Source organism: Scyliorhinus canicula, chromosome 17 (genome assembly GCF_902713615.1).
Source record: "Scyliorhinus canicula chromosome 17, sScyCan1.1, whole genome shotgun sequence".
In the NCBI taxonomy this organism is placed as follows: domain Eukaryota; kingdom Metazoa; phylum Chordata; class Chondrichthyes; order Carcharhiniformes; family Scyliorhinidae; genus Scyliorhinus; species Scyliorhinus canicula.
In genome coordinates, this window is record NC_052162.1 from 85,217,495 (window position 1) to 85,240,778 (window position 23,284).

Sequence of the window (23,284 nt, forward strand, 5' to 3'; positions counted from 1 at the left end):
TGCCGATACGAACATACAAACAAGGAGCAGTAGTAGGCCATTCAGCCTCTCGAGCCTACTCTGCCATTTAATAAGATCATGGCTGATGTGACAATAACCCGCAATCTGCATCCTGCCTACCCCTGATAACCTGCCACCTCCTTGCTGACCAAGAATCTATCCATTTGCTGACCAAGAATCTATCCATTTCTGCATTTAAAATATTCGAAGAATCTGCTTCCACCACTTTTTCAGGAAGGGTGTTCCAAAGACTCCATACGCAAGTTAACGTATTATACGCCCCTTGTTATTTTCAGAAGATAATGCTGGACATGGTGGGTATGAGCAAATAGTCAGTAGATTAGTTCCTTAAAATGATTTTCCGCTCCAGCCCATTGGGACCCAGCATAGCTCTGAGGAAAACATTTTCCTTTCTATGACAGTGTATAATACGGTTTCTGTGTATAATCCCCAACTAGTTGACAATTGGCAAAACCCCTGGCTTTTGGAGCATCAGCTCAATGATCTCAACTTTCCAAGGTTATTAACAGTCTCCTTGTGTAAGACTAGCACTCTGTGAGAGGAATTGACTCCAAAAACAAAGATTTATCAAAAGAAACTATCCCCAATAATTGACTCTATCACAGTGCAAGTGGCCTGGATTCTCTGCTCCCCCAGCCGTGAGTTTCTCAGCAATGCTGGCGGCTGGATTCACTATTCCCGCTGCTTGTCAACGGGATTTCCCATTGAAGTCACCCCACACCACCTGGATGCCCGGACTGCCGGCAGGAAATGAGAATCGCAACAGGCGGAGCATTCCGTCCACTGTTCATGAATTTTATTTCATTCATCTTTGCTGGCTTTTGTTGACTGACCGTTGATTGAGGACACCACACAGGCTTCTCCAGCTAAAGAATCTCCCAAAGTTCCTCTGTCACAGGCCATCAGAAACTGTGTGAATGTGAGACACCAGCTGATTTTCTGTTGAAATTCTCCTTTCCTGTGATAAAGCACAGAGCCTCTGTCAGGTGCAGACACTGGGAATAGCATAGCACTTTGAACAACAAAAACAAGAACTTTTCTTTGTATCATCTTTTACATCGTAAAACATCCCAAGGCATTTCAGAGACAATCAGACAGAATTCGGCACCAGGCTGTATAAGGAAATATTGGGGCAAGTGACCAAAAGCTTGGCCAAAGAGGTAGGTATTAAGGAGTGCCTTAAAGGAGGAAAGACAGAAAGGGAGTTGAAGGTGTGTATGGGGGGTATTCCAGAGTTAAGGGCCTTGGCAATTAAAGGCATTGGCATGGCTGCCAATGGTGGAGAAATTAAAATCATAAATCAGGACACCAGAATTAGAGGCGCGCACAATGTTACAACACCCTTGGCTAGTACACAGTCGATTCCAGTCCCACAGACCCCGGAGTCCCAACACGTGAATTAACCAATAATACGTACAGAATTTGCAGAATCTTTGGCCCCTTGACTGCTCAATAGGTTATAACCACCAGGTTTGGAGATTGAACACAATAACTTTATTTATACCTGGAACAAAGTTGAAATATACAATAATTATAATGGAATAATGACCAGCTAATCTACTCCTCCTCCCTCTTTTACCATTCCACCCTCTACCTAAACACGCACAAGGCAGGCACACAAAGAGGGAGGGGAGGGGTAAAAATAATAGGAATTAAAATATGAAATGAAAGATGAGAGTCTTTGCTTCCAATGTTGAGGTTGTTACAGTGGACTGTCCTCCCAGAATGCTGAGGGATCAAAGTCACTTGATGGATTGCTAATGAGGATCTTCTAGCGGGAATATTAAGTCAGATCTCCCAGGCTGTAGGATTCCGTCTGGGGAGTCACATTAGCTTTTACTAACTTGGGCCTTCTCTCAAAAGGACCTGCCTCAGGCCTGTTTAATTCTTACTTGTTTCCAACTCCACCAGAATGATCAACAGACTTTCCGATATAAGAACATAGTTTCCCACATGCGATTTGAAAAGAGTTACAACTGGCCCAACCTTCAGCTGGTGCTGGGCTGGATTTTCGTTGCAGTTCAATCTGGCTGTGGATAGAGAAAGGTCTTTACTTTGGATCTTCAGAAAGAATCCATTAGATAGCATAACATTTGAGCCGTAACCCTCCAGCTTCTCACCCAAAAAGAAACTGAAAGAAAGATGAATCCTTCCTGGCTCTGCAGAACATTCCAGAATGGTCAGCACCAATCAGCATCGAGTATCAGCTAGGGCAGCTCATTGGCCACCAGCCAAGTCCATCAAGAGGTGTCATCACTCAGGTCAGATCAAACAGCACATCCTGCTGGAGTCGCCTGTTTTTAAATTAGCGGTAAGCTGCTGGGTCTTAAACCATTAACCATTCATGGACAAAAAATGGTAATAGTAACAGGTTAACAGAAATTAAAAGTAGGAAAGACAGGGATTAAACAGGAGGTTCCTTGCAATAAATGGTTTGTGAGCTGAATGAGATTAGAGAGTTAAGGGGGCCAGGCCATGAGGGATTTGAAAACAAAGATGAACATTTTAAAATCAAAGGTATTGCTTCACGAGAATGGCAGACATAACTACAGAATTATTACAACGCAAAAGGCCCATTGTGTCTGCACCAGCGCTCTAAATGACATCCTGACTTAGTGCCATTCCCCTGCCTTTTCCCCATACATAGAACATACAATGCAGAAGGAGGCCATTCGGCCCATCGAGTCTTCACCAAACCACTTAAGTCCTCACTTCCACCCTATCCCCGTAACCCAATAACCCCTTCTAACCTTTTTGGACACTAAGGGCAATTTAGCCTGGCCAATCCACCTAACCTGCACGTCTTTGGACTGTGGGAGGAAACCAGAGGACCCAGAGGAAACCCACGCAGACACGAGGAGAATGTGCAGACTCCGCATAGACAGTGGCCCAGCGGGGAATCGAACCTGGGACCCTGGCACTGTGAAGCCACAGTGCTATCCACTTGTGCTACTGTGCTGCCCATACCCCTTCACATTGTTTCTATTCTAGTCTGAAAATGCCCAATCTCGTCTGATCTCGGAAGCTAAGCAGATTCAGGAGACTGCTGGAAATACCAGGTGCATAGGCTTTATGAGCAGCACAGTAGCAGAGTGGTTAGCACCATTGCTTCACCGCTCCAGGGTCCCAGGTTTGATTCCCGGCTTAGGTCAGTGCCTGTGTGGAGTCTGCACGTTCTCTCTGTGACTGCGTGGGTTTTGTCCGGGTGTTTCCTCCCACAAGTCCTGAAGGACGTGCTGTTAGGTAATTTGGTCATTCTGAATTCTCCCTCTGTGTACCTGAACAGGTGCCAGAATGTGGCGACTAGGGGCTTTTCACAGTAACTTCATTGCAATGTTAATGTAAGCCTACTTGTGACAATAAAGATTATTATTACCTAATCATCCAACTGCCCTCTTGAATGCCTCGATTGAACCTGCCTCCACACAATTCCAGAAAGTGCATTCCAGACCTGAACCAGTCATGTGAAAAAGTTTTCTCTCACACCACATTTCTTTTGCAAATCACTCTAAATCTGAGCTCTCTTGTTCTTGATCCTTTTAAGAATGGGAACAGTTTCTCCTTATCTACTCGTCCAGCTCCCTCATGAATTTGAACATCTCTAACAAATCTCCTCTTAGTATCCCTATCTCCAGGGAGAACAGTCCCAACCTCTCCAATCTATCCTCATAGCTGATGTTTCTTAAACCTGGAACCATTCTTGTGAACCTCTTCTGCACTCTTTCCAATGTGTTCACATCCTTCCTGTAGTGTGGTGCCCAGAACTGTACACAATATTCCAACTGATGTCTAATTAGTGTCTTGCATAAGCTCAGCATAACTCTTTGCTCTTGTACTCTGTGCCCCTAGTAATAAAGCCCAAAGATGCACAGGTTAGGTGGATTGGCCACGCTAAATTGCCCATTAATGTCCAAGGTTGTGCAGGTTAGGTAGGGTTCAGCGATAGGGCGGGAGTGTGGGTTGAGGTAAGGTGCTGTTTCAGAGGGTGGGTGCATATGCGATGGGCCAAATAGTCTCCTTCTACACTAAGGATTCTTTGAAGGATACTATAAGCTTTATTAACTTTGTCCACCTGCCCTGCCACCTTCAATGATCTATGCACAATATACCCAGGTCCCTCTGCTCCTGTAGAATGAGTACATGGGATTTAGTTCAAGCTAGGGCATGGGGCGGGGTGCCATATTTGTTGCTGCACTGTAGTCATGTGCCAAGAAACAATGTATCAGTCCAGCAATCTACCAGCCACATGGAGATCTGTAAGATATACACCTGCTGAAGCTCTAGCATTTTGAGTCCAAAGTGTACTTACTTTTAACATATGGGAACCAGAATACATATGATGCTGGCATCGTGTGTCTGTGAGTGTAAATTCAAACAAATTTAATGCTGGATAAGATTGAAAAATCAACCCGAATTAGTGCCAGAGACAGAGAGAGAAAGAGAGTGGATCGTGTAAAACCAAAATCACCAACTGGAAGATGCATGAAGCTGACAGAAAATAACACAGCATAAACCTGAAGCCGGAGCGTGATACTGGAGCACAAAATAGCATCAGCCTGCTCAGACTATACCAGAGGATCTGTCCAGAAAATATGAAAGAAAATGGTTACCCCAGAAAAGGCACTCTGAAACCAAGCAACGTCATACTGATGGTAGACAGGGATGTGAGATTGGACAGCTAGGGACAACACAAATCAGAGGAACATTCAAAGGTAAAGATGTTAACTGTATGCTCTAAGTCACTGAAACAGGAGTTTCTGCTATCTGGGAGTGGAGCAGTTTTGAATATCTGCAGCTTCTCTCAGTAAACCATGAGATAAAAGATCAAGATATACCAATTGAACGCGACACCACAAAAAAATGAGTCAAATTAGAGATAAGACCAGCAAAGACGGAGAGTTGCACATGCTCAGTCAGGAAGTCATCGAGGGACGACCTGATAAGGTACAGCGATAAGGTACAGTCGGCAATATGGTAACATTGATCTGCCTGAGATGACATTTCACTGGAAGTTAGTGCCCTGTTAGCTGGATCCAGAATAATCATACCCAAACCAATGCAGGAAGAATTTCTCCAGAAGATACATGAAAGCCACATGGAAATGGAGAAGTGTAAGCTCAGAGCCAGATTAGACATGTACTGATAGGTATCTGCAAAGATATTAAGAGAATGGGGTTTACATGCCAGAAGGACAGAAATGCACAGCAGAATGAAGAGATGATAGCTATTGAGTATGCCACCAAACCATGGGAGGTGGTTCATTCAATCAAGAATGTTATCTCATAGCTGCAGGCTGCTACTCAGAGTTCCTTCTTATCCAAAAGATGAAGGATTCCAGAGTGTAATGGGCCAGGGTTTCGAGAACCCCAAAGTATATCATGGAGTTCACCTGACCCACAACTTTTAATAGACTTTGGTTATGGGGAGCACAAGGGCCCACTTTACAGGTGTTATGCAACAGAGACTTTAAGTATTATTAAACAAAACAATGTTTATTCTATGAATCCAGTTAACATTTTATAAACACATAATAAACACTTTATCAACTATCAACCCAAATAATCCCCACAGATTCAATACTCTATAGGTAACCCTTAAAACTTTCCTAACAACATCCATAAGTCAAATACCCTTTTTAACAAAGACAGCAGGTTCGAATTCTCTACAGAAAGCAGTTATCACTTTTAAATTATCAAGTGATCTGAAGACATTCTTTAGCATGCAGAGAGAGAGGGAGAGATCAAAATACACCTTCTTGTTTGAATGCAGCTCCCAACTGAAAACAAAACCAAAAACTCAGCTGCAAAACAGCTTCCAGCTCAAAACGAAAGTAAAAGCCAGAAATACAGCTCAGCTCCACCCTCAAATGACATCACTGCAACTGTTTGATAAACACAGTTTTCTTAAAGGGACCCTCAATATGACAAGAGCTATATCCTTCTCAGTTCTGTTCACTGAGCAAGGGATTCCTGAAAGAACATATGACAATGGAACCCAATTGATCTCCAGACAATTTATGAAAATCACTGAATAATATGGGTTTAACATCATCATCACGTTACCTAAGGGAACATGCTGAGAGACATTTCACTCCAATTGTCACTCCAATCTACACCTCTCAAAACTGACAGTAAATCACCTTCAGAGCAGTTGAGTGGAAGAAGGGAAAAGACAACTCTGCCAAGCAAGATAATCCCTCCAAATGACTCGGATGAAGTAAGACAACAACTCATTTGGCACCGGTAAAAGGAGGTCAACACTTCAACTAGCACGCTAAATCCCTGCCTAAGCAGTTGAAAGTACAAACTGTACATGCATAAGGATATGATCATAAAAACCTAGAATCCAGCAAAAGTTGTGCATATATTCGACTTACACCTCAACTGGAGAAGCAATAAAAGATCATCAACACCAGCCCCATAACTGACCAGCAAGACAACATCTCCATTAAGCGGTGCAACATTAACAATGTCACTATCAAGCCCAACAACATTAGCAACATCAAGCGTGACTCCAACAACACCAAGAGCAACACGCACAACATACCTGTGCAGCACGCCAACTCACCACTGAGTGAGGCGATTGGAGGTACAACATCTTACCACCTCAACAATACCAAAATAATAGGAGGGATTCTCCGACCTACCCGCCGCATGTTTCCTGGCGGTGGGAGGCAACGCACTATTCGCTGGGGGGAGGATTCTCTCCAACATTTCCCATTGAAACCACTAGACGCTGCTGGAGACCAGAGAACTACGCTGCCAGCAGAACAGCCGGAGAATTCTAGCTAATGTTTTCTGAGAAAGAAAAACAAGCTATAAAATCCATTTATTTGTAAAAGTTGATTGCTAACTCTTTTTAATTTAGAAAATGTTAATAGCTGCAAAGTTATATTGATATAGAAGCAACCTTTTTTTGAAGAAAGGGGGTGTTATATTGTTATATCATTCGTAAAGAGCTTGGAACCTGTTTTTCTGTGAATATGTGTACCACTTTCACTGCTGCACTACAGTCATGTGCTGAGTTACAATGTATTAGCCTGGCAGTCCACCGGCCACTTGGAGAACTATAAGAAATAAACTCGATGAAGCTCCAAAAACTTGAGTCTAAAATGTGTTTATTTCCAACTCATGGAAACCTGAAGGCATAAAATAAACAGAGTGATTGCTGTCATAATATACACCAGTATATCATGGTGCAGACACACACTGATGGACATACACAGGGGCCAATCAACATGTACAAACACCGCAGCCAATCACCAGTTAGAATACACACACTATAAAGGCAGAGGGCACCACGGTTCCCATTCATTCTGGGTGCTGCCTCTGAGTGTAACAGGAACTCATCCAACCCAGCACAGACTTACAAAACATGCTGAGAGAATCAACTGGTTCGGACAAGGCTTAGGTCTCTAGTTTAAGTTAGCATCATTTAGACCCACAGTCATCGTGTGTTAGTTAGTTAGAAGTAGTTAATAAAATTGAGTTGAACCTTCATCAGTGTTGGAAGTGTCTGTTCATCTCTCAAGTCTACACTAGCCAACACTTCATGATACCAGGAGTTGAGGGATGCTCGCAATTCTGAGACCTATCCTTCAGTGATCTGCCTTCCACCAGTCTCCAGCTCTCCTACAGAATGGACACCGTTCGCCCGCCGCCGCCTCTCCGCATTGCAGGGAATCTGGGCTCGAACTGGAAACATTTCAAACAGCGCTTCCAGCTGTACCTCAAAGCCAGGGACCCGGAAGCTGCCTCGGGCGCACGGAAGATTGCTCTCTTCCTCTTCACAGCCAGTGACCATGCTCTGCACATTTACAGCTCGCTCACCTTCGATGAGGGGGGAGTTCAAATCGAAGTTCAAGACCGTAATTCTAAAGTTCGACAGCCACTGCGCGGTCGAGGTCAACGAGAGCTTCGAGAGATACATGTTTCAGCAGCGAATTCAGGGTAAGGACGAGCCTTTCCAGTCCTTCATTACCCATCTCCGCGTCCTTGCACAGTCCTGCAACTACGGGTCCACCTCTGACTCCATGCTCCGTGACCAGATTGTTTTTGGTGTTCAATCTGAGCCCCTGCGCCACAAGTAAAGTAGCTCACTCTCTCCACGGCCATTGAGACCTATGTACTTCATGAACATGCCTCCATGCGCTACTCCTGCATCCAGGCTACTGAAACGGCGCAGCAAGCCCCTTACGAGGCAGAACGGGTCCAAATGATTAAATCTTTTCAGGCTCTGGATCTGAACCATGGCCGCCATTTCGTGCGCTTTTTGCAGAGTCCCGTGCTTACACGCAGCGAGCGTGCTGACATCACAGACTTCTTCGCGCAGGTGCGCGCTACGCTGGATTGCCCTGCGCATGCGCGGTGACGCGACGAACGTCCCGCTCCGGTGTGCGGCAACTGCGGCTCCGCCCACTTAAAGCGGCAAGGTCCCGCGAAGTCCCGACACTGCCTGCAGTGTGGCAAGTGAGGCCACTATGCTGCAATGTGCAGATCTTCCAGGCCTGCTGTTTTTAGGAGGTCCACCCAGCCACACAGAGACGTCAGGGTTATCCAGCCTGCCATCAATGAACCTACTCTAGACCTTGATTCCGACTGTGCCTGCAATGACCCACATGTCCCGTTCCAAATCGGCACCGTTACTACGAACAGGATGTCCCCCAAGCGTGGCACTGAACCCGTCCATGTCCACAGCGTCAGCCAGGATGATGAGTGGTGTGCCACCCTTATGGTCAACCAGATTTCGTCGCCCACCTCAGAGACTGAACTTATGAACTCTGTACACATGTGGACTCTCTGAAATGTTTTTTTTCCCCTATATCCTTTATTGTTGCATTCGTTATCCTGTGATTTGTAAATAGATTCGTTGGTTGTTCCAGTTCATGGTAGTCATCTGCACCAGGCACCTTCCTCTGTAAATAGTCTTGTTCCCTGTATATAGCTTTGTACATATGTCTTCGCACCTCACACGTAGCTAGGTACATTCTCCACACACCCACACTATTTATTATCACATGCCTATATCAACATTTTTTTATAAAAGGAGGATGTCATAATATACACCAGTATATCATGGTGCAGACACACACTGATGGACACACACAGGGACGAATCAACATGTACAAACACCGCAGCCAATCACCAGTTAGAATACACACACTATAAAGGCAGAGGGCACCACGGTTCCCGCTCATTCTGGGTGCTGCCTCTGAGTGTAACAGGAACTCATCCAGCCCAGCACAGACTCACACCACGTGCTGAGAGAATCAACTGGTTCGGACAAGGCTTAGGTCTCTAGTTTAAGTTAGCATCATTTAGACCCACAGTCATCGTGTGTTAGTTAGTTAGAAGTAGTTAATAAAATTGAGTTGAACCTTCATCAGTGTTGGAAGTGTCTGTTCATCTCTCAAGTCTACACGAGCCAACACTTCAATTGCGAGGGTTAGTTTTGAGAAACAAATCTCAGGATGAAATGTGACATCAAGTTTGTGAACAGCCTGCATTGGGATTCCGCCTCAAAGAGTTGCCAGGGAGAGGGCCGGAGCCAGGGGTGCGGGTTCCACAGAGGCTGTCTCTTACTGATTTTTAGAGATTGGAGGAGACTTCTTTTCATCCAGTACTAGAGTAAAGGTTTGACACAGTAAAATCTCCCAAGGTGCCTCACAGGAACATTACCAAACAAAACTAAAACAGCAAGCCTTGTAAGGAGATATTAGCACGGGTGACCCAAAGCTTTGTCGAAATGGTAGGTGTTAATAAGTTTATTAAAGGTGGAGGGAGAGGTGGAGAATTCCAGAGCTTTGGGCTTTGGCAGCTGAAGGTACGGTCACCAATGATAGAGCGATTAAGAACGGAGATCCTCGAGAGGCCAGAATGAGAGACATACAGGCATCTCAGAAGGTTGTCGGGCTGGATGGGATTACAGAGATAGAGAGAGGCAAGATCATGGAAAGGTTTGTAACATTGCACAATAAGGTAAAAAGGAATGTTATGGCAGTGGTGTACAATTCACTCAGGCAACATATCCATTTACATGCATGTTTTAGTCTGAAGCTATGGATGGTGATGGCAGAGGCTCCAACTTTCTTTACCTCACATGGTTGACCAGGAATCTCTCCTGCTCTTGCTGCCTGCCATTGGTGGGTGTTGAAAAATCTGCAGGTTGATACTCAACCTGTGTTGGTATCTTCCCTGGCAAGTAAGGTTTCTTCAACTCTTCGCCACAACTGAATTAACACAAACCTGGGAAGAACTCTTTTTTTTCTGTCATGGAATGATTTTTTTTCCCATTTCTAAGACCGGCTTCTGTGTCTGAGCTGCCAGTTTAGAATTCATTAATAATATTGACATTTATTAATATGCTTCGCTTTTGTTGGCTTAAAAATTAAATGAAATGGAAATCGCTTATTGTCACAAAAAGGCTTCAAATGAAGTTACTGTGAAAAGCCCCTGGTCGCCACATTCCGGCGACTGTTCGGGGAGGCTGGTACAGGGATTGAACCCACGCTGCTGGCCTTGTTCTGCTTTACAAGCCAGCTGTTTAGCCCACTGTGCTAAACCAGCCCCGGGATTGTTGGTTGTCCAGGTTTGATTCTCTTAAGATCCGCACATTATTATAAAAAGATGATAACCAATTGGAGCTCAGGCCCCCGGGTTAAGAAAACAACACGGTAACCCACTACAACATTCAGTCCAAGGTTTCACACCGTGAAGAGTCAAAATATATTCAGATGCCAGCCAGGGTGGCAGTGAGCATTGGAACTCCAACACATGGGTTTGCCATCATTGATACTTGTAAGGAAGGACAAAGTGGAGGTCAGCACAGACAGGTCAATTACAAAATGTTTCATATGAATTCTCTATTGTAGAAAGACCCATAACAATTTCATCAGCAGCATCATCCTGCCAACTGTATAGGATGATGGACATGCAGCAAATCAAATGCATTGGGAATGGGGTAGGTTTAAATGATGAACTTTTGCTGACGGCTGAAGAGATTGATCAGAGACCAGCCGATTCAGCCGCACGATGGGATCCAAAATAACAGTACAATGGTTGAAAAGAAGGAGTCAAATATAGAGGATAAACTAGGCAAGTCCAATGGTGGAGAAGACATAAGAAGATATAATAAGGTGCATGGGAGGATTGGTGGGCTAAACTGCATTTATTTCTGTACAAGGAGTAAGAGTGATGGACTCAGAGTGCTGATCAGCACATGGAATTATGACATTATTGAAATCACAGAATTGGTTGAAAGAAGGACAGGCCTACAGCTGAACATCCCAGGCTATAGAGGTTTCAGGCACGATGGCGGGGGAGGCAAAAGAAGACAAGGAATTGCATTATTGATTAGGGAGAACAACAGTACTCAGGGATGATATCTTAATAGGTTCCTCAAACAAAGTCATATGGGTAGTACTTCATAACAAAAAGGGGGCGATCACATTGCTGGGAGTGTACTATAGGCCCCCAATCAGGGAGAGATAAAAGGGTAGATATGTAGGAAAATCTCTGAGATTTGTATAGAAAATCAGGTAATATAGCAGGGGATTTCAACTTCCCCAATATTAACTGGGATAGTCAAAATATGGAAGGCTTAGAGGGGGCAGAATTCTTAAAATGTTTCTAGGAGAGCTTTTTATGCCAATACATAGCAAATCCTACAAAGGAGAGGCCAATGCTTTATCTAGCTTGAGGGAATGAAGCCGGGCAAATGGTTGAAGTTTCAGTGGGGGAGCATTTTGGAAACAGTGACCATAACTGAATAGAATTTAAGATAGTTATGGAAAGGGACAAAGATAGACCAGAAATTAGGGTTCTGAATTGAGGGACGGGTCAATTTTCATAAATTAAGACAGGATCTGTCCAAAGTTATCTAGAAACAGCTAGTTGTAGGAAAATCTACATTTGAGCAGTGTGATTCATTCAAAAAGGAAATAGAGAGAGTACAGGGCCAACACGTTTCCAATGATAATGAAGGGTGGGAGCAATAGTCCAGAGAACCTTGGATGTCAAGGAATATCCCGGGTTGGATAAGGAAAAAAAGGGAGGCTTATGGCAGATATCGAGGATTCAAAATAACGGAAGCCATAAAGGTGTGTAGAAAGTACAGGGGGTTACTTCAGAAAGAAATTAGGAAAGTGAAGAGGGGGCATGAAAAAGCACTGGTTGGTAAAATAAAGGAAAATCCAGAGGTGCTTTATAGGTATATTAAGTGCAGAAGGTTGACCAGGGTAAGAGTAGGACCCATTCGGGACCAACATGGCAATTTGTCTGTGGAACCGGAAGATATAGGTGTGGTTTTAAATTAGTACTTTGCATTTGTATGTACGTACAGAAATCAGGAAATGCATTGTGAATTACTTGAATGACTTAACATTGCGAGGGAGGAGGTATTAATAGTTTTAATGAGCCTAAAAGTGGATAAATCCCCAGGGCCAGATGAGATATATCTCAGGTTGCTGAGGGAGGCAAAGAGGAGAATGCAGCAGCTCTGACAAATTTTTCAAATCTTCTTTGGTCATAGGAAAGATGCCAGGGGACTGGAGGACAGCAAATGATGTACTATTATTCAATAAGGGAAGTAGGAACAAATGAGGAAATTACAGACAAGTGAGTCCAACTTCAGTGGTATTGAAACGACTGGAAAAAATTCTGAGAGATAAAATTAACCTCTACTTGGAGAGGTAAGAATTAATCAAGGATAGTCAGCATAGTTTTGTCAAAGGGAGATCATGTCTTACAAATTTAAATCAATTTTTTTGGGAGGTGATTAGGTGTGTAGATGAGGGCAGTGCGGATGGTGTAGTCGACATGGACTATAGTAAGGCTTTTGACAAGGTTCCACATGGGAGGCTGATGAAGGAGGTACAAGCCCATAAGATATAGGGCAATTTGGCAAACTGGATCCAAAAGTAGCTTAGTGGTGCGAGGCAGAGGTTGATGGTTGAAGGCTATTTTTGTGTCCAGTGGTATTCCGCGAGGATTGATACTGGGTCCCTTGTTTGCATTATACATGAATGATCTGTATGTGAATGTAGGAGGTATGATAACTAAGTTCACAGATGACACAGAAATTGGTGGTGTGGTAAATGGTGAGGAACAAGGCCTTAGATTACATGAGGATATAGTTAGTTAGATGGTCAGGGAATGACAAATGGAATTTCACCATGAAAAGTGTGAGGTAATGCATTTTGAGAGGACTAACAAGGCAAGGGATTATACAATGAATGGTTGGACCCTAGGAAATACAGAGGATCAAAAGAACCTTGGTGTGTGTGTCAACAGATCACTGAAGACAGCAGGACAGGTAGATAAGGTGGTTAAGAAGACTTATGGGATTCTTGCCTTTACTAACCGAGACATTGAATATAAGGGCAGGGAGGTTATTGAGCTGTATAAAACAGTTAAGACCCAGAAGGAGTACTGTGTGCAGTTCTGGTCACCACATTATAGAACGTAAGTGATTGCACTAGAAAGCGTGCAGCGGAGATTCACCAGGATGTTGCCTTGGCTGGAGCGTTCCAGCTATGAAGAGAGGCTGGATAGGCTGGGGTTGGTTCCCCTGGAGCAGAGAAGGCTCAGGAGGGACCTGATTGAAGTATATAAAACTATGAGGGACATAGGTAGGGGGGGGATAGGAAGGAACTTTTCCCCTTAGTGGAGCGGTCAATAACCAGAGGACAGGGATTTAAGGGAAGGGGCAAGAGGTTTCGAGGGGATGTGAGGAAAACCCTTTTTACCCAGAGATTGGTGAGAATCTGGAACTCTGCCTGAAAGGGTGGTGGAGGCAGGAACCTTTAACTTTGAGAAGTATTTAGATGAGTACTTGAAATACCATAGCATACGAGGTTATGGGCCAAGTGCTGTAAAATAGGATTAGATAGATAGGAGTTTGATGGCCGGCGTGGGCAGGATTGGACAAAAGGGCCTCCTTCCATGTTTAAAACTATGACTATGAGTCTCATATAAAGTGGTTATCAGATGTTATGCGCTTTTGTTTTGGTGTCAGTGCCTGTTACCAAGCTGATGTAGCCACTGATTGTCATGGTGGCGCAGTCCAGCCCCCCGCAGGTAATGTCACAAATTCCCTCAGTTGTCGGCTTGCATCTCCCAGGTAAGAAAGTCACAGTTCAGGGCCTCCATGTCATGATTGTAAGCGTTCATGAAGTGGAGCTTTGGTTACTTACTGATCCAGCTATTTCGCTGTATAGCAAATCCTTAAGCATTCGAACACCTTCCATCCTGCGAACGTGTCCGAGCCACTGAAGACACCGATGGTCACCAATATATTCGGGAGGATTTCCTTTGAGAGGACTGCCGCATTTGTGATTTTGTCCTTCCATGGGATGCCCAGAATGCACCATAAACAGCCACGATGGAAGTTGTTCCTCTCTTGATACCTGTAAGTCATCCATATTTCACAATCATACAACAAGGTGCTGAGAACACAGGCCTCATAAACCAGCATTTTAGTCCGAAGAGTCAGCTTGATGTTAATCCATGCATGTTCTGAGCCAGCCAATGGTGTTATCTGATTTCCCTATTCCTATATCACGTTCTGCAACAATTATCAGAGGCTGGGATTTTCTGGTCCCTCCTATGGCAGGACCAGAGATTTCTGCCGACAGTCAATGGACTTTTTGCTGATTCGCCAAATCTTCCAACCTGCCCACAACGGGTCCCACCCAATGTCTGTCACCGTAAATAATACATGTTACAGTATATTGAAGCATCACAATGGATGGGGTAACAATCTCACAACATGTACTCTTTTGTGATTATGTAGCTTGGCCTTCCTTTGACAATAACTCATATCAGTTAATACTTCTACTTACTATCTTCTGATTCTTTCTTACCACAATTAGCACAGTGGTTAGCACTGTTGGTTCACAACGCCAGGGTCCCAGGTTCGATTCCCGGCTTGGGTCATTGTCTGTGCAGATTCTGCACGTTCCCCCTGTGTCTGCGTGGGTTTCCTCCGGGTGCTCCGCTTTCCTCCCACAAGTCCCGAAAGACGTGCTTGTTAGGTGAATTGGACGTTCTGAATTCTCCCTGTGTACCCTGGGCTTTTCACAGTAACTCCATTGCAGTGCTGTATACGTGTGACAATAAAGATTATTATTGTTGATTGCAAATGATAGTGTAAAAGTTGTTTATCTGTCCCATCTTATTTATTAGGGGGAGGGGCTGCCAAGAGTGAAATATTCTGGTAGGTTCAGTTCTCAGAGAAGAAGGCAATGCATTCATTACCCCAATATTATTCGGGAACCAAGGCTAATAGGAACTCTCTGAAAGCTCCCATTTCCAATTTTCTGACCGGCTTCTTGCATTTAATATATTCAAATGCCCCACCTGAGATGTGTTGCAGTGAATAGTTTAGACGCAAAATTAATTCCCTTTCTCCCTGTCTCCTATTTTCACAGACTGTGGTTCTTCTTACGGCAGGAAATAAATAATGCAGCTGTTTAGAGACGGAGTTTGTTATCAAGGGAAAGTAATTACCACAACAGGGAAGACACAAACAGTACCGTTTTAATTGGTTTTACAGTGCGTGGTGTGATATTTTACATGATCTGCTTATTACACATAGAAAACATTTGTTGCTTTCTTTTTGCAGGTTACATTGAAGCTATGTGTTTGAAAGTGTTAATGCTTGATTGTCATTAAAAAAATACCGCACTGAATAGTGATGTGACGCTGTCATACAGGCTGATTCCCTCTCACAGCGACCGAAGAGTTTCCATCTAAATACTGTCATTAGCAACAGACCAGGCAGCAACTTCAAACATCCTCCACTGTGCACTGCCTCAGGAGAGAAACAGAATAAACAGCTTTAAGGTTTTTTTATTTGAAGTAAGCGGGCATCAGATTAAATATTATAGCTTTCTGCAGTTAAACGTTGAATATGGTTGGCACATTAACAAACATCTCAGGCACCCTTTGGACTGCACCACAGGGGAGCAATTATTCAGGAAACATTAATCAGGCTTCAGTGAGCAGTGTCTCAGCTGCCTTGGGCTCCAGCACTTGGGTACAGTTTCAGCTGCAGCTAATGCATTCCTTCTTCAAAAAAAAATATAGCTTGCCTTGCCTATTCATAACACATTTTCAACCCATTTACTGATCAGCCTCCTCTCCCCCCCCCCCCCCCCCCCGCCCGCAGGTGGTTTTTCTCATAAAAAAAAATGAGTAACATCACAATAGCCTCAACCTTTCTGCTTTCCCTGAACCATCTGCCATTGCCATGACACTACGCTTCCTTTTCATGCTTCAGTGGATTCAGCAGCTAGACATGAAAAAGGATTTTAGGGCTTTGTACAGGAAAGCTGCCATTCACAAGGTGCAGAAATCTCTCCTATTTACCTCCAGCCTCCACATCTCTTGGTACATTTTTTTTATCATTTATGCTCCCTCCCCCAATGCCCCCCCATCCCCCCACACTGCCACCAACCCGTCCCTTTAGAAATGCAGAAAATTCCTGAAATATTTATAATAACCATGGTTTCACGTCAGACCCCAGCATATTTTTAGCCACCTATAAGGGTTTGCAGTCAGCTGCAGAGCGATTTGTTCCAGATGGGTGATGCAATGTGTTTTGTCAGATGCTATGGTTGATTGTGAAAATGTAATGCTCAGTTTATTCTGATATCAGAAATGAGATTCCAGCAGAGTTTGCTTTTCATAATTATTCCTGGAAAATGGTTACCCCCATCTCGTCAGGCCAGAGGAAAAAAAACCTCAGCGAGTTCCGAATGTGTTTTTTTTTGGGGGGGGGGAGCAAACCACACATCACAACAAAAAGGACCCTCGCACCCCGGCGTGACATTGCAACAAGCCTTTCATGTCTTCACAATGGACTGGTATACATTTTGGCTGCAATTCAGAAAGTGCTCATTTTGACTTAAACATTATAAGCCTGTGAGGGGAGGGGTGCGTGGGAAGGAACAAAAGATGATCTTGAGCAGGAGAAATATTAATAAGATTTTTAAATTGATCGGAATTTCAGATGTGAACAAACATTAATATATACTTTTCCTTACTGTTAACATTCCTCTCCCTCCCTCCTCCTTCATCCAGCTGTAGAGAGGAGCTTATCTGCTGAACTGTCAGATAAAAGATAAAAGCATCCAGCTTAAATCTGACATGCTTTACAATTTAAAGGTAGCCCGAATATACTTCTATTCCGAAACAAAATCAGCTTGCGGGCAATGATCCAGCTCAATGTCACAGGAGCTTGGCTTAGCCGTGAAAACATATATATTTCTAGGCGCCAGGATGGTAAATCTCAACATTCACAAATTATAGCTGGGGTTGCCTTCACAGAGATTAAATTCAGGGATGCTGCTATAATGATTAACCAAAATTAAGATTTAGTAGCTAACAGCTGTCATGAGGCTGTTTTTGCCCCAGTGGAGGTAGAGCATCGCGGTGGCCCAGGAGAATACCGGGTCAGGCCCGCTAATGATATGCCAACGGTGTTTTCTGTCCCACAAACAAATAAAGTATGTTTTCCATTGCAAAATTTTCAACTGTGGCAATATGGGCCCAGAACTTCTGGTTACCCAGTGTTGCATTTTGGGGGTACCCCAAAGATATTCAGGGGAATGCCTCTAAGATGTTCCCACGTAAAGATTTTCAGGTTAATTGGCCAGAAGTACTAAACTCCCCTGGACATTTGTGCTGGGCTGGGACCCAACTGACAGAACCAATTTGAAACGCTAACTTGAAATGAAATGAAAATCGCTTATTGTCAGGAGTAGTCTTCAACGAAGTTACTGTGAAAAGCCCCTAGTCGCCACATTCCGGCGATTTCGGCTGGTTCTGCCAATTTTATCCCGATAACTACTCTGAAAAGTTAGGAGAAAATAATCAGTTCTAATCCCAGAGTAATTATTTAAACACCCGCGCATTGCACGGGACCACCCAGCAGATCTTCAACGCCATCCACTACCCAAGCCAAACACCCCCCCCCCCCCCCCCCCACCCTTCCCAGTCCGGCCCAACCGGTTCCCCCCCCCTCCCCCCACCTTTCTTAGTCCACTTCCGGTACCAAGCCCCACCCCTCTCTCCAGCCCGACATCCTGATGAAACCAACATGTGTTCCCCTCCGGTCCAACCCCCCTTTCCAGTCCATCCCTCACTCCTGGTCTGACCCCGCCTCCGGTCCGGCCACCCCTCCGGTCCACCTACCCTTCCATTCCGACCCCCCTCCCAGTTCAACAGCCCTTTTCCGGCCTGATACTCACCCCTCCTGATCCTGATCTATTAATGAGCTAGTGGCAGATATGGGGTGGAATTCTCCGAACCCGCGGACGCGGGAAATTCCCGCCACGCTGCTCCGACTCCGGGCCGGAGAAACGGCGGCAATCGCCTCCTTGCGGTCGCCACGGCGCCAGTCGGGGGCCACTGAAATTGGCCCCCGCGGCCTATTTCTCCGCAGGCAACCGCCGAATTCCCGTCGGCGTGCTTTACATCTGGTACCACCCGGCGGGAGCTGGGACCTGCGGCCGTGGTGGCAGTCCTGGCGGGGTGCATCTGACTCCGGGGGGCCTCAGCGGTGGCCAGGCCCGTGATCGGAGGCCACCGATCGGCAGGCCATCGTGATCTGGGGGGTACCTACCTTACTCCGCGCAGGCCCACTGTGTGGCTCCGCCATGTCGGTGCCGCCCACTCCGAGGTGGGCCATCGTGCATGATGTGTTATGTAGTCTGGGATAACACAGGCTGCAACTGGATGCAGCTATAACCAAAAGATACTCCAGACCTTGAAGTTAGTTCAATCTGATTTATTGAACCAGTAGCGCAGTTAACACAGTTCTCTATGAGTTTGACTCTCTGCTAAGCTAAGTGTGGTTACTCTGACTGAACCAGACTAGCACTTAGCCATGTGCTGGAGGTGTGATACTGTACATACACCCTGACTCACTCTGTAGATGTTCATCAGTGGAAAGAGACAGAGTGTGAGTGGCTCATGCCTTTTATAATGAGATACCACCCTGAATGTCCTGCCTGCTGATTGGTCATGCTCTGTTCTCTGTGTTCATTAGCTGCCTGTCTGCATATCATTATCTGCATGTCTGCATATCATAACATCTCCCCTTTTTTTAATGTTTTGTTGGCACATGGGAATGTACTTACATGAAAATGAAATGAAAATCACTTATTGTCACGAGTAGGCTTCAATTAAGTTACTGTGAAAAGCCCCTAGTCGCCACATTCCGGCGCCTGTCCGGGGAGGCTGGTACGGGAATCGAACCGTGCTGCTGGCCTGCTTGGTCTGCTTTAAAAGCCAGCGATTTAGCTGAGTGAGCTAAACCAGCCCCTAACCAGTATCCTATGAGCAGGGAACAGCCTGTCGAACAACGACAGCTGGAGCAGACCAGCCACCATCCGGTATCTTGATCCTGACAGTGTCTGCCTAGGATAACACAGGCATGAGCATCATAGCCCTGCTTTTGCTGGTTTCAGAGCTGCTGCACCTTCGGCCTTCAACCGGGAGGTGATCAAGGTTAGGCAAGTGTATGGCTGGAAGTGTCGTCCGCAGGTCCCTGTTCATCAGGAGTTGAGCCGGCGACATGCCAGTCGACAGTCGGGTCACCCTGTAGATGTCAGAAGCAGAATCCGCGGCCTTGCAGATGAGCTGTTTCACAATGTGCCCCCCCTTTTTCAACCTTCCCATTGGACTGCGGATAGTGTGGGCTGGAAGTGACATGTTTGAAATGGTATGACTTGGCAAACATAGACCACTCATGGCTGTTGAAGCACGGGCCATTGTCACTCATGACAGTGAGTGGGATACCATGCCTGGAGAATGTCTCCTTACAGGACTTGATGATGGTCCGAGATGTGAGGTCTGAGAGCTTCACAACTTCAGGGTAATTGGAGAAATAGTCAATAATCAACATGTAGTCACAACCATTCACACGAAAGAGGTCGATGCCAACCTTGAACCACGGGGATGTCTCGATTTCATGCTGCTGGAGCGTCTCCTTGCTCTGCGCTGGCTGGAAGCATTGACAGGTCACACAGTTGAGGACCATGTTTGAGATGTCCTGGCTAATACTGGGCCAGTAGACAGCCTGCCTGGCTCTGCGTCTGCACTTCTCGACGCCCAGGTGTCCCTCATGGATTTGGCGGAGCACCAAGCTCTGGAGACTGAGTGGAATGACAATCCGGTCCAGCTTGAGGAGGATACCATCAATCACCGTCAGGTCGTCCTTTACATTGTAAAATTGAGGGCACAATTTTACAGAATATCCCTCCAACAGCAACATTTGGACCTGTTCAGCTTCAGGCCATTGGCATGGATATGGCGGAGTACCTGCTGGGAAACATGCTCTTCAGGGGTCGTGGACCATATGATGATGTCATCCACGTACACACTAACCCATTCAATGCCCTCCATCATCTGCTCCATGATGCGATGGAAGATCTCCAATGCCGAGACAATGCCAAACGGCATGCGATTATAGCAGTATCTGCCAAACGATGTGTTGAAGATGCGGAGCCTTCTGCTGGACTCATCCAGCTGGATTTGCCAAAATCCATGTGACGCATCTAACTCGGTGAAGAAACGTGTGTGTGCCATCTCACTGGTGAGATCCTCCCGCTTCGGGATGGGGTAGTGTTCAAGCATTATATTCTTATTGAGATCCTTGGGATCAATGCAGATGCGCAGGACTCCCGAAGGCTTTCTAACACATACCATCGAGCTGACCCAGTCAGTCGGTTCGGTTACCTTGGAAATGATGCCCTGTTGCTGAAGATCCTTGAGCTGTGCCTTCAGGCGCTCCCTCAGCGGAGCCAGGATCCGGCGTGGTGCGTGGACCACTGGCTTGGCATCAGGTCGTAGCAAAGTCTGGTATCGATATGGCAGCATGCCCATCCCGCCGGACACATCCAGATACTGAGCGAGGATGTTGTCAATGCCGGCCTGAAGATCCACATTGGAGGATGTCGTTGTGTAAACCCGCTGCACGAGGTTCAGCTGCTTGCAGGCATGCGCGCCAAGTAGGGAAGCCCAGTCTGGCTTGACAATTTCAATACATAACCGTGCATGGGTGCTCCGGTTGGAGACGAGTACATGGCAGGACCCAGTGCCGTGATGGCATCTCCGTTGTAGTCCAGGAGCCTGCAGGCTGCTAGAAGGACCTTGAGGAGCTTCTTGATGCGTTTGAAATCTGCCTGTGAGAGGAGGTTGGCAGAAGCACCTGCATCCAGCTTAAACTGGACGGAGCAGTTGTTGACCTGCATCACCGCACGCCATTCATCGCAGAATCCACAGCGAGGATGGATTGAATTTGTGGTGAGTTGGATGTGGCATATTCACATTTGGTAATGATGCCCACACAGTAGGCAGAGTCCAGGCATTCTGCCTCTGGATCTGTTGGGATGCCAGGATCAGAATCCTGTAATCATTGTTGCACACTCTGAACGCACCATCATCGGAATTGGGAGCGCTGGCCCCTGACTGGGGCAGACCTGCACAAGGCTGTATAGTGTCCAGGCTTCCCACAGTTTAAACATCGCCTGCCTCTTGCAGGGCAGTGTTTCTTTAAGTGGGCGTTGCCACAGTTCAAACATGTCATGATATCGGCGTCCTGATGCTCTACGTGTCGTCGTCCATGCGCAGTGCGGGTGTCGGCCGCTTTGTTATCCCGTTCGCATCGCGCATGCGTGGGGCTCCGGGAAACGCGCAAAATGGCTGCTTTCATCAATGCTGAGGCGCTGCATCCGGGAGATGGCCTGCAGACTCCCTGCCTCGTGGGAGGCAAGTTTCTCATTTTCAGCCAATTTGTACTGGGCATAGCGATTTTTGGCGTGCTCATGCACTGTGCGTGTTTCAATCGCGACTGGCAGGGTTATATGCTTGATTTTCAGTAGCTGCTCTCTCAGAGGATCAGAGTGAACTCCAAAAATGATTTGGTCTCTGATCATGGAGTCAGCAATATCACCAAAGTTGCAGGACAGCGCTCGCAGGCGTAGGTTAGTTAAGAAGGAGTTGAAAGATTCACCTTTACCTTGTAGACGCTGTTTGAATATGTAGCGCTCGAAGATTTCATTGGTGTCCACTTCGCAGTGACTGTCAAACTTGTCCAGGACGGTCTGAAACTTTGTCTTGTCCTGGCCTTCGGTGAAGTGAAAAGAGTTGAAGTGTTCGATGGCTTGATCACCCGCTGTTGAGAGGAGAAGCGCGATCTTCCTTGCATCAGACGCACCCACGAGGTCTGAAGCTTTGATGTACAGCAGAAACTTGTCTGCATATCATGACAGTGCGCATGTGCGGACACGCTTGTGGCCGCCTGCGCATGCGCGGCCGCATGGTCTGGACAGCAGGGCCCCACCGGCAGCCAGAGCTGCGGGACACACGCAAGGGCCCTGCTAGCCTCCCGGAAAATGGAGAATCACCCCATACTTCGAGGAAAAAGTCCAGAGCGATTCTCGTCCATTTTCTGGCGGGCGTGGGTATTTAGTCCCCAAAAGGGAGAATCCCGGCCATGATATACAATGTATCAGCATGAATCCATTGCTAGACTGCTGTATTTTCCATTGGAATACTTCATTTGGAACTTGTTTGCTATGAAGTGCGAGTTTGGAGTGGTACTACCATTCCTGACACTGTCACTGCTGTGGTATTTCATTGTTCAATTTTTAAATATCTGATTATGCGTCTGAGAACTTGTCTTTGTTCTGTGTCGTGGTCGTGAAACCAGCTCGTGGTTACAGAGAAAGTTAAACTAAATGCAAATAGTAAACTTGTGGCTGAGGAGACATTTTAAAGCATTGAATAGGGGCAGCACGGTAGCACAAGTGGATAGCACTGTGACTTCACAGCACCAGGGTCCCAGGTTCGATTCCCCACTGGGTCACTGTCTGTGTGGAGTCTGCACATTCTCCCCCTGTCTGCGTGGGTTTCCTCCGGGTGCTCCAGTTTCCTCCCACAGTCCAAAGACGTGCAGGTTAGGTGGATTAGGCATGATAAATTGCCCTTGGTGACCAAAAAGGTTAGGAGGGGTGATTGGGTTACGGGGATAGGGTGGAAGTGAGGGCTGAAGTGGGTCGGTGTAGACTCGATGGGCCGAATGGCCTCCTTCTGCACTGTATGTTCTATGTTCTATGAATAAAACTCCCGTTCAGATATAGAAACTGGTGTCTTCTCTTCATATCTCTGAAGCACCATCAATGGACACGAGACGAAGATGAGATCCAAACGATAGGATTTAATGCACAAGATGTGTGCCCGGCAGCAGACGTACAGAA

At 45.9% G+C, this 23,284-nt stretch overlaps 2 long non-coding RNA genes across 3 annotated transcripts; both read right to left on the reverse strand.

Moving 5' to 3' along the window:
• Nucleotides 1-320: 320 nt before the first annotated feature.
• LOC119952459 lies at nucleotides 321-14,938 on the reverse strand. 2 transcript variants are annotated; one of them, XR_005457860.1, is made up of 4 exons: nucleotides 14,882-14,938; nucleotides 14,213-14,425; nucleotides 1,439-1,525; nucleotides 321-979 (listed from the first exon to the last, which is right to left on the reverse strand). It is a non-coding gene; the product is annotated as an uncharacterized LOC119952459 (long non-coding RNA). The 2 variants fall into 2 exon arrangements; XR_005457859.1 differs by lacking the exon at nucleotides 14,882-14,938 and having other exon boundaries at nucleotides 14,213-14,844.
• A 598-nt stretch (nucleotides 14,939-15,536) lies between these two features.
• On the reverse strand, nucleotides 15,537-17,278 carry LOC119952458. Its single transcript, XR_005457858.1, has 2 exons — nucleotides 17,066-17,278; nucleotides 15,537-15,831 (listed from the first exon to the last, which is right to left on the reverse strand). It is a non-coding gene; the product is annotated as an uncharacterized LOC119952458 (long non-coding RNA).
• Nucleotides 17,279-23,284: the final 6,006 nt, after the last annotated feature.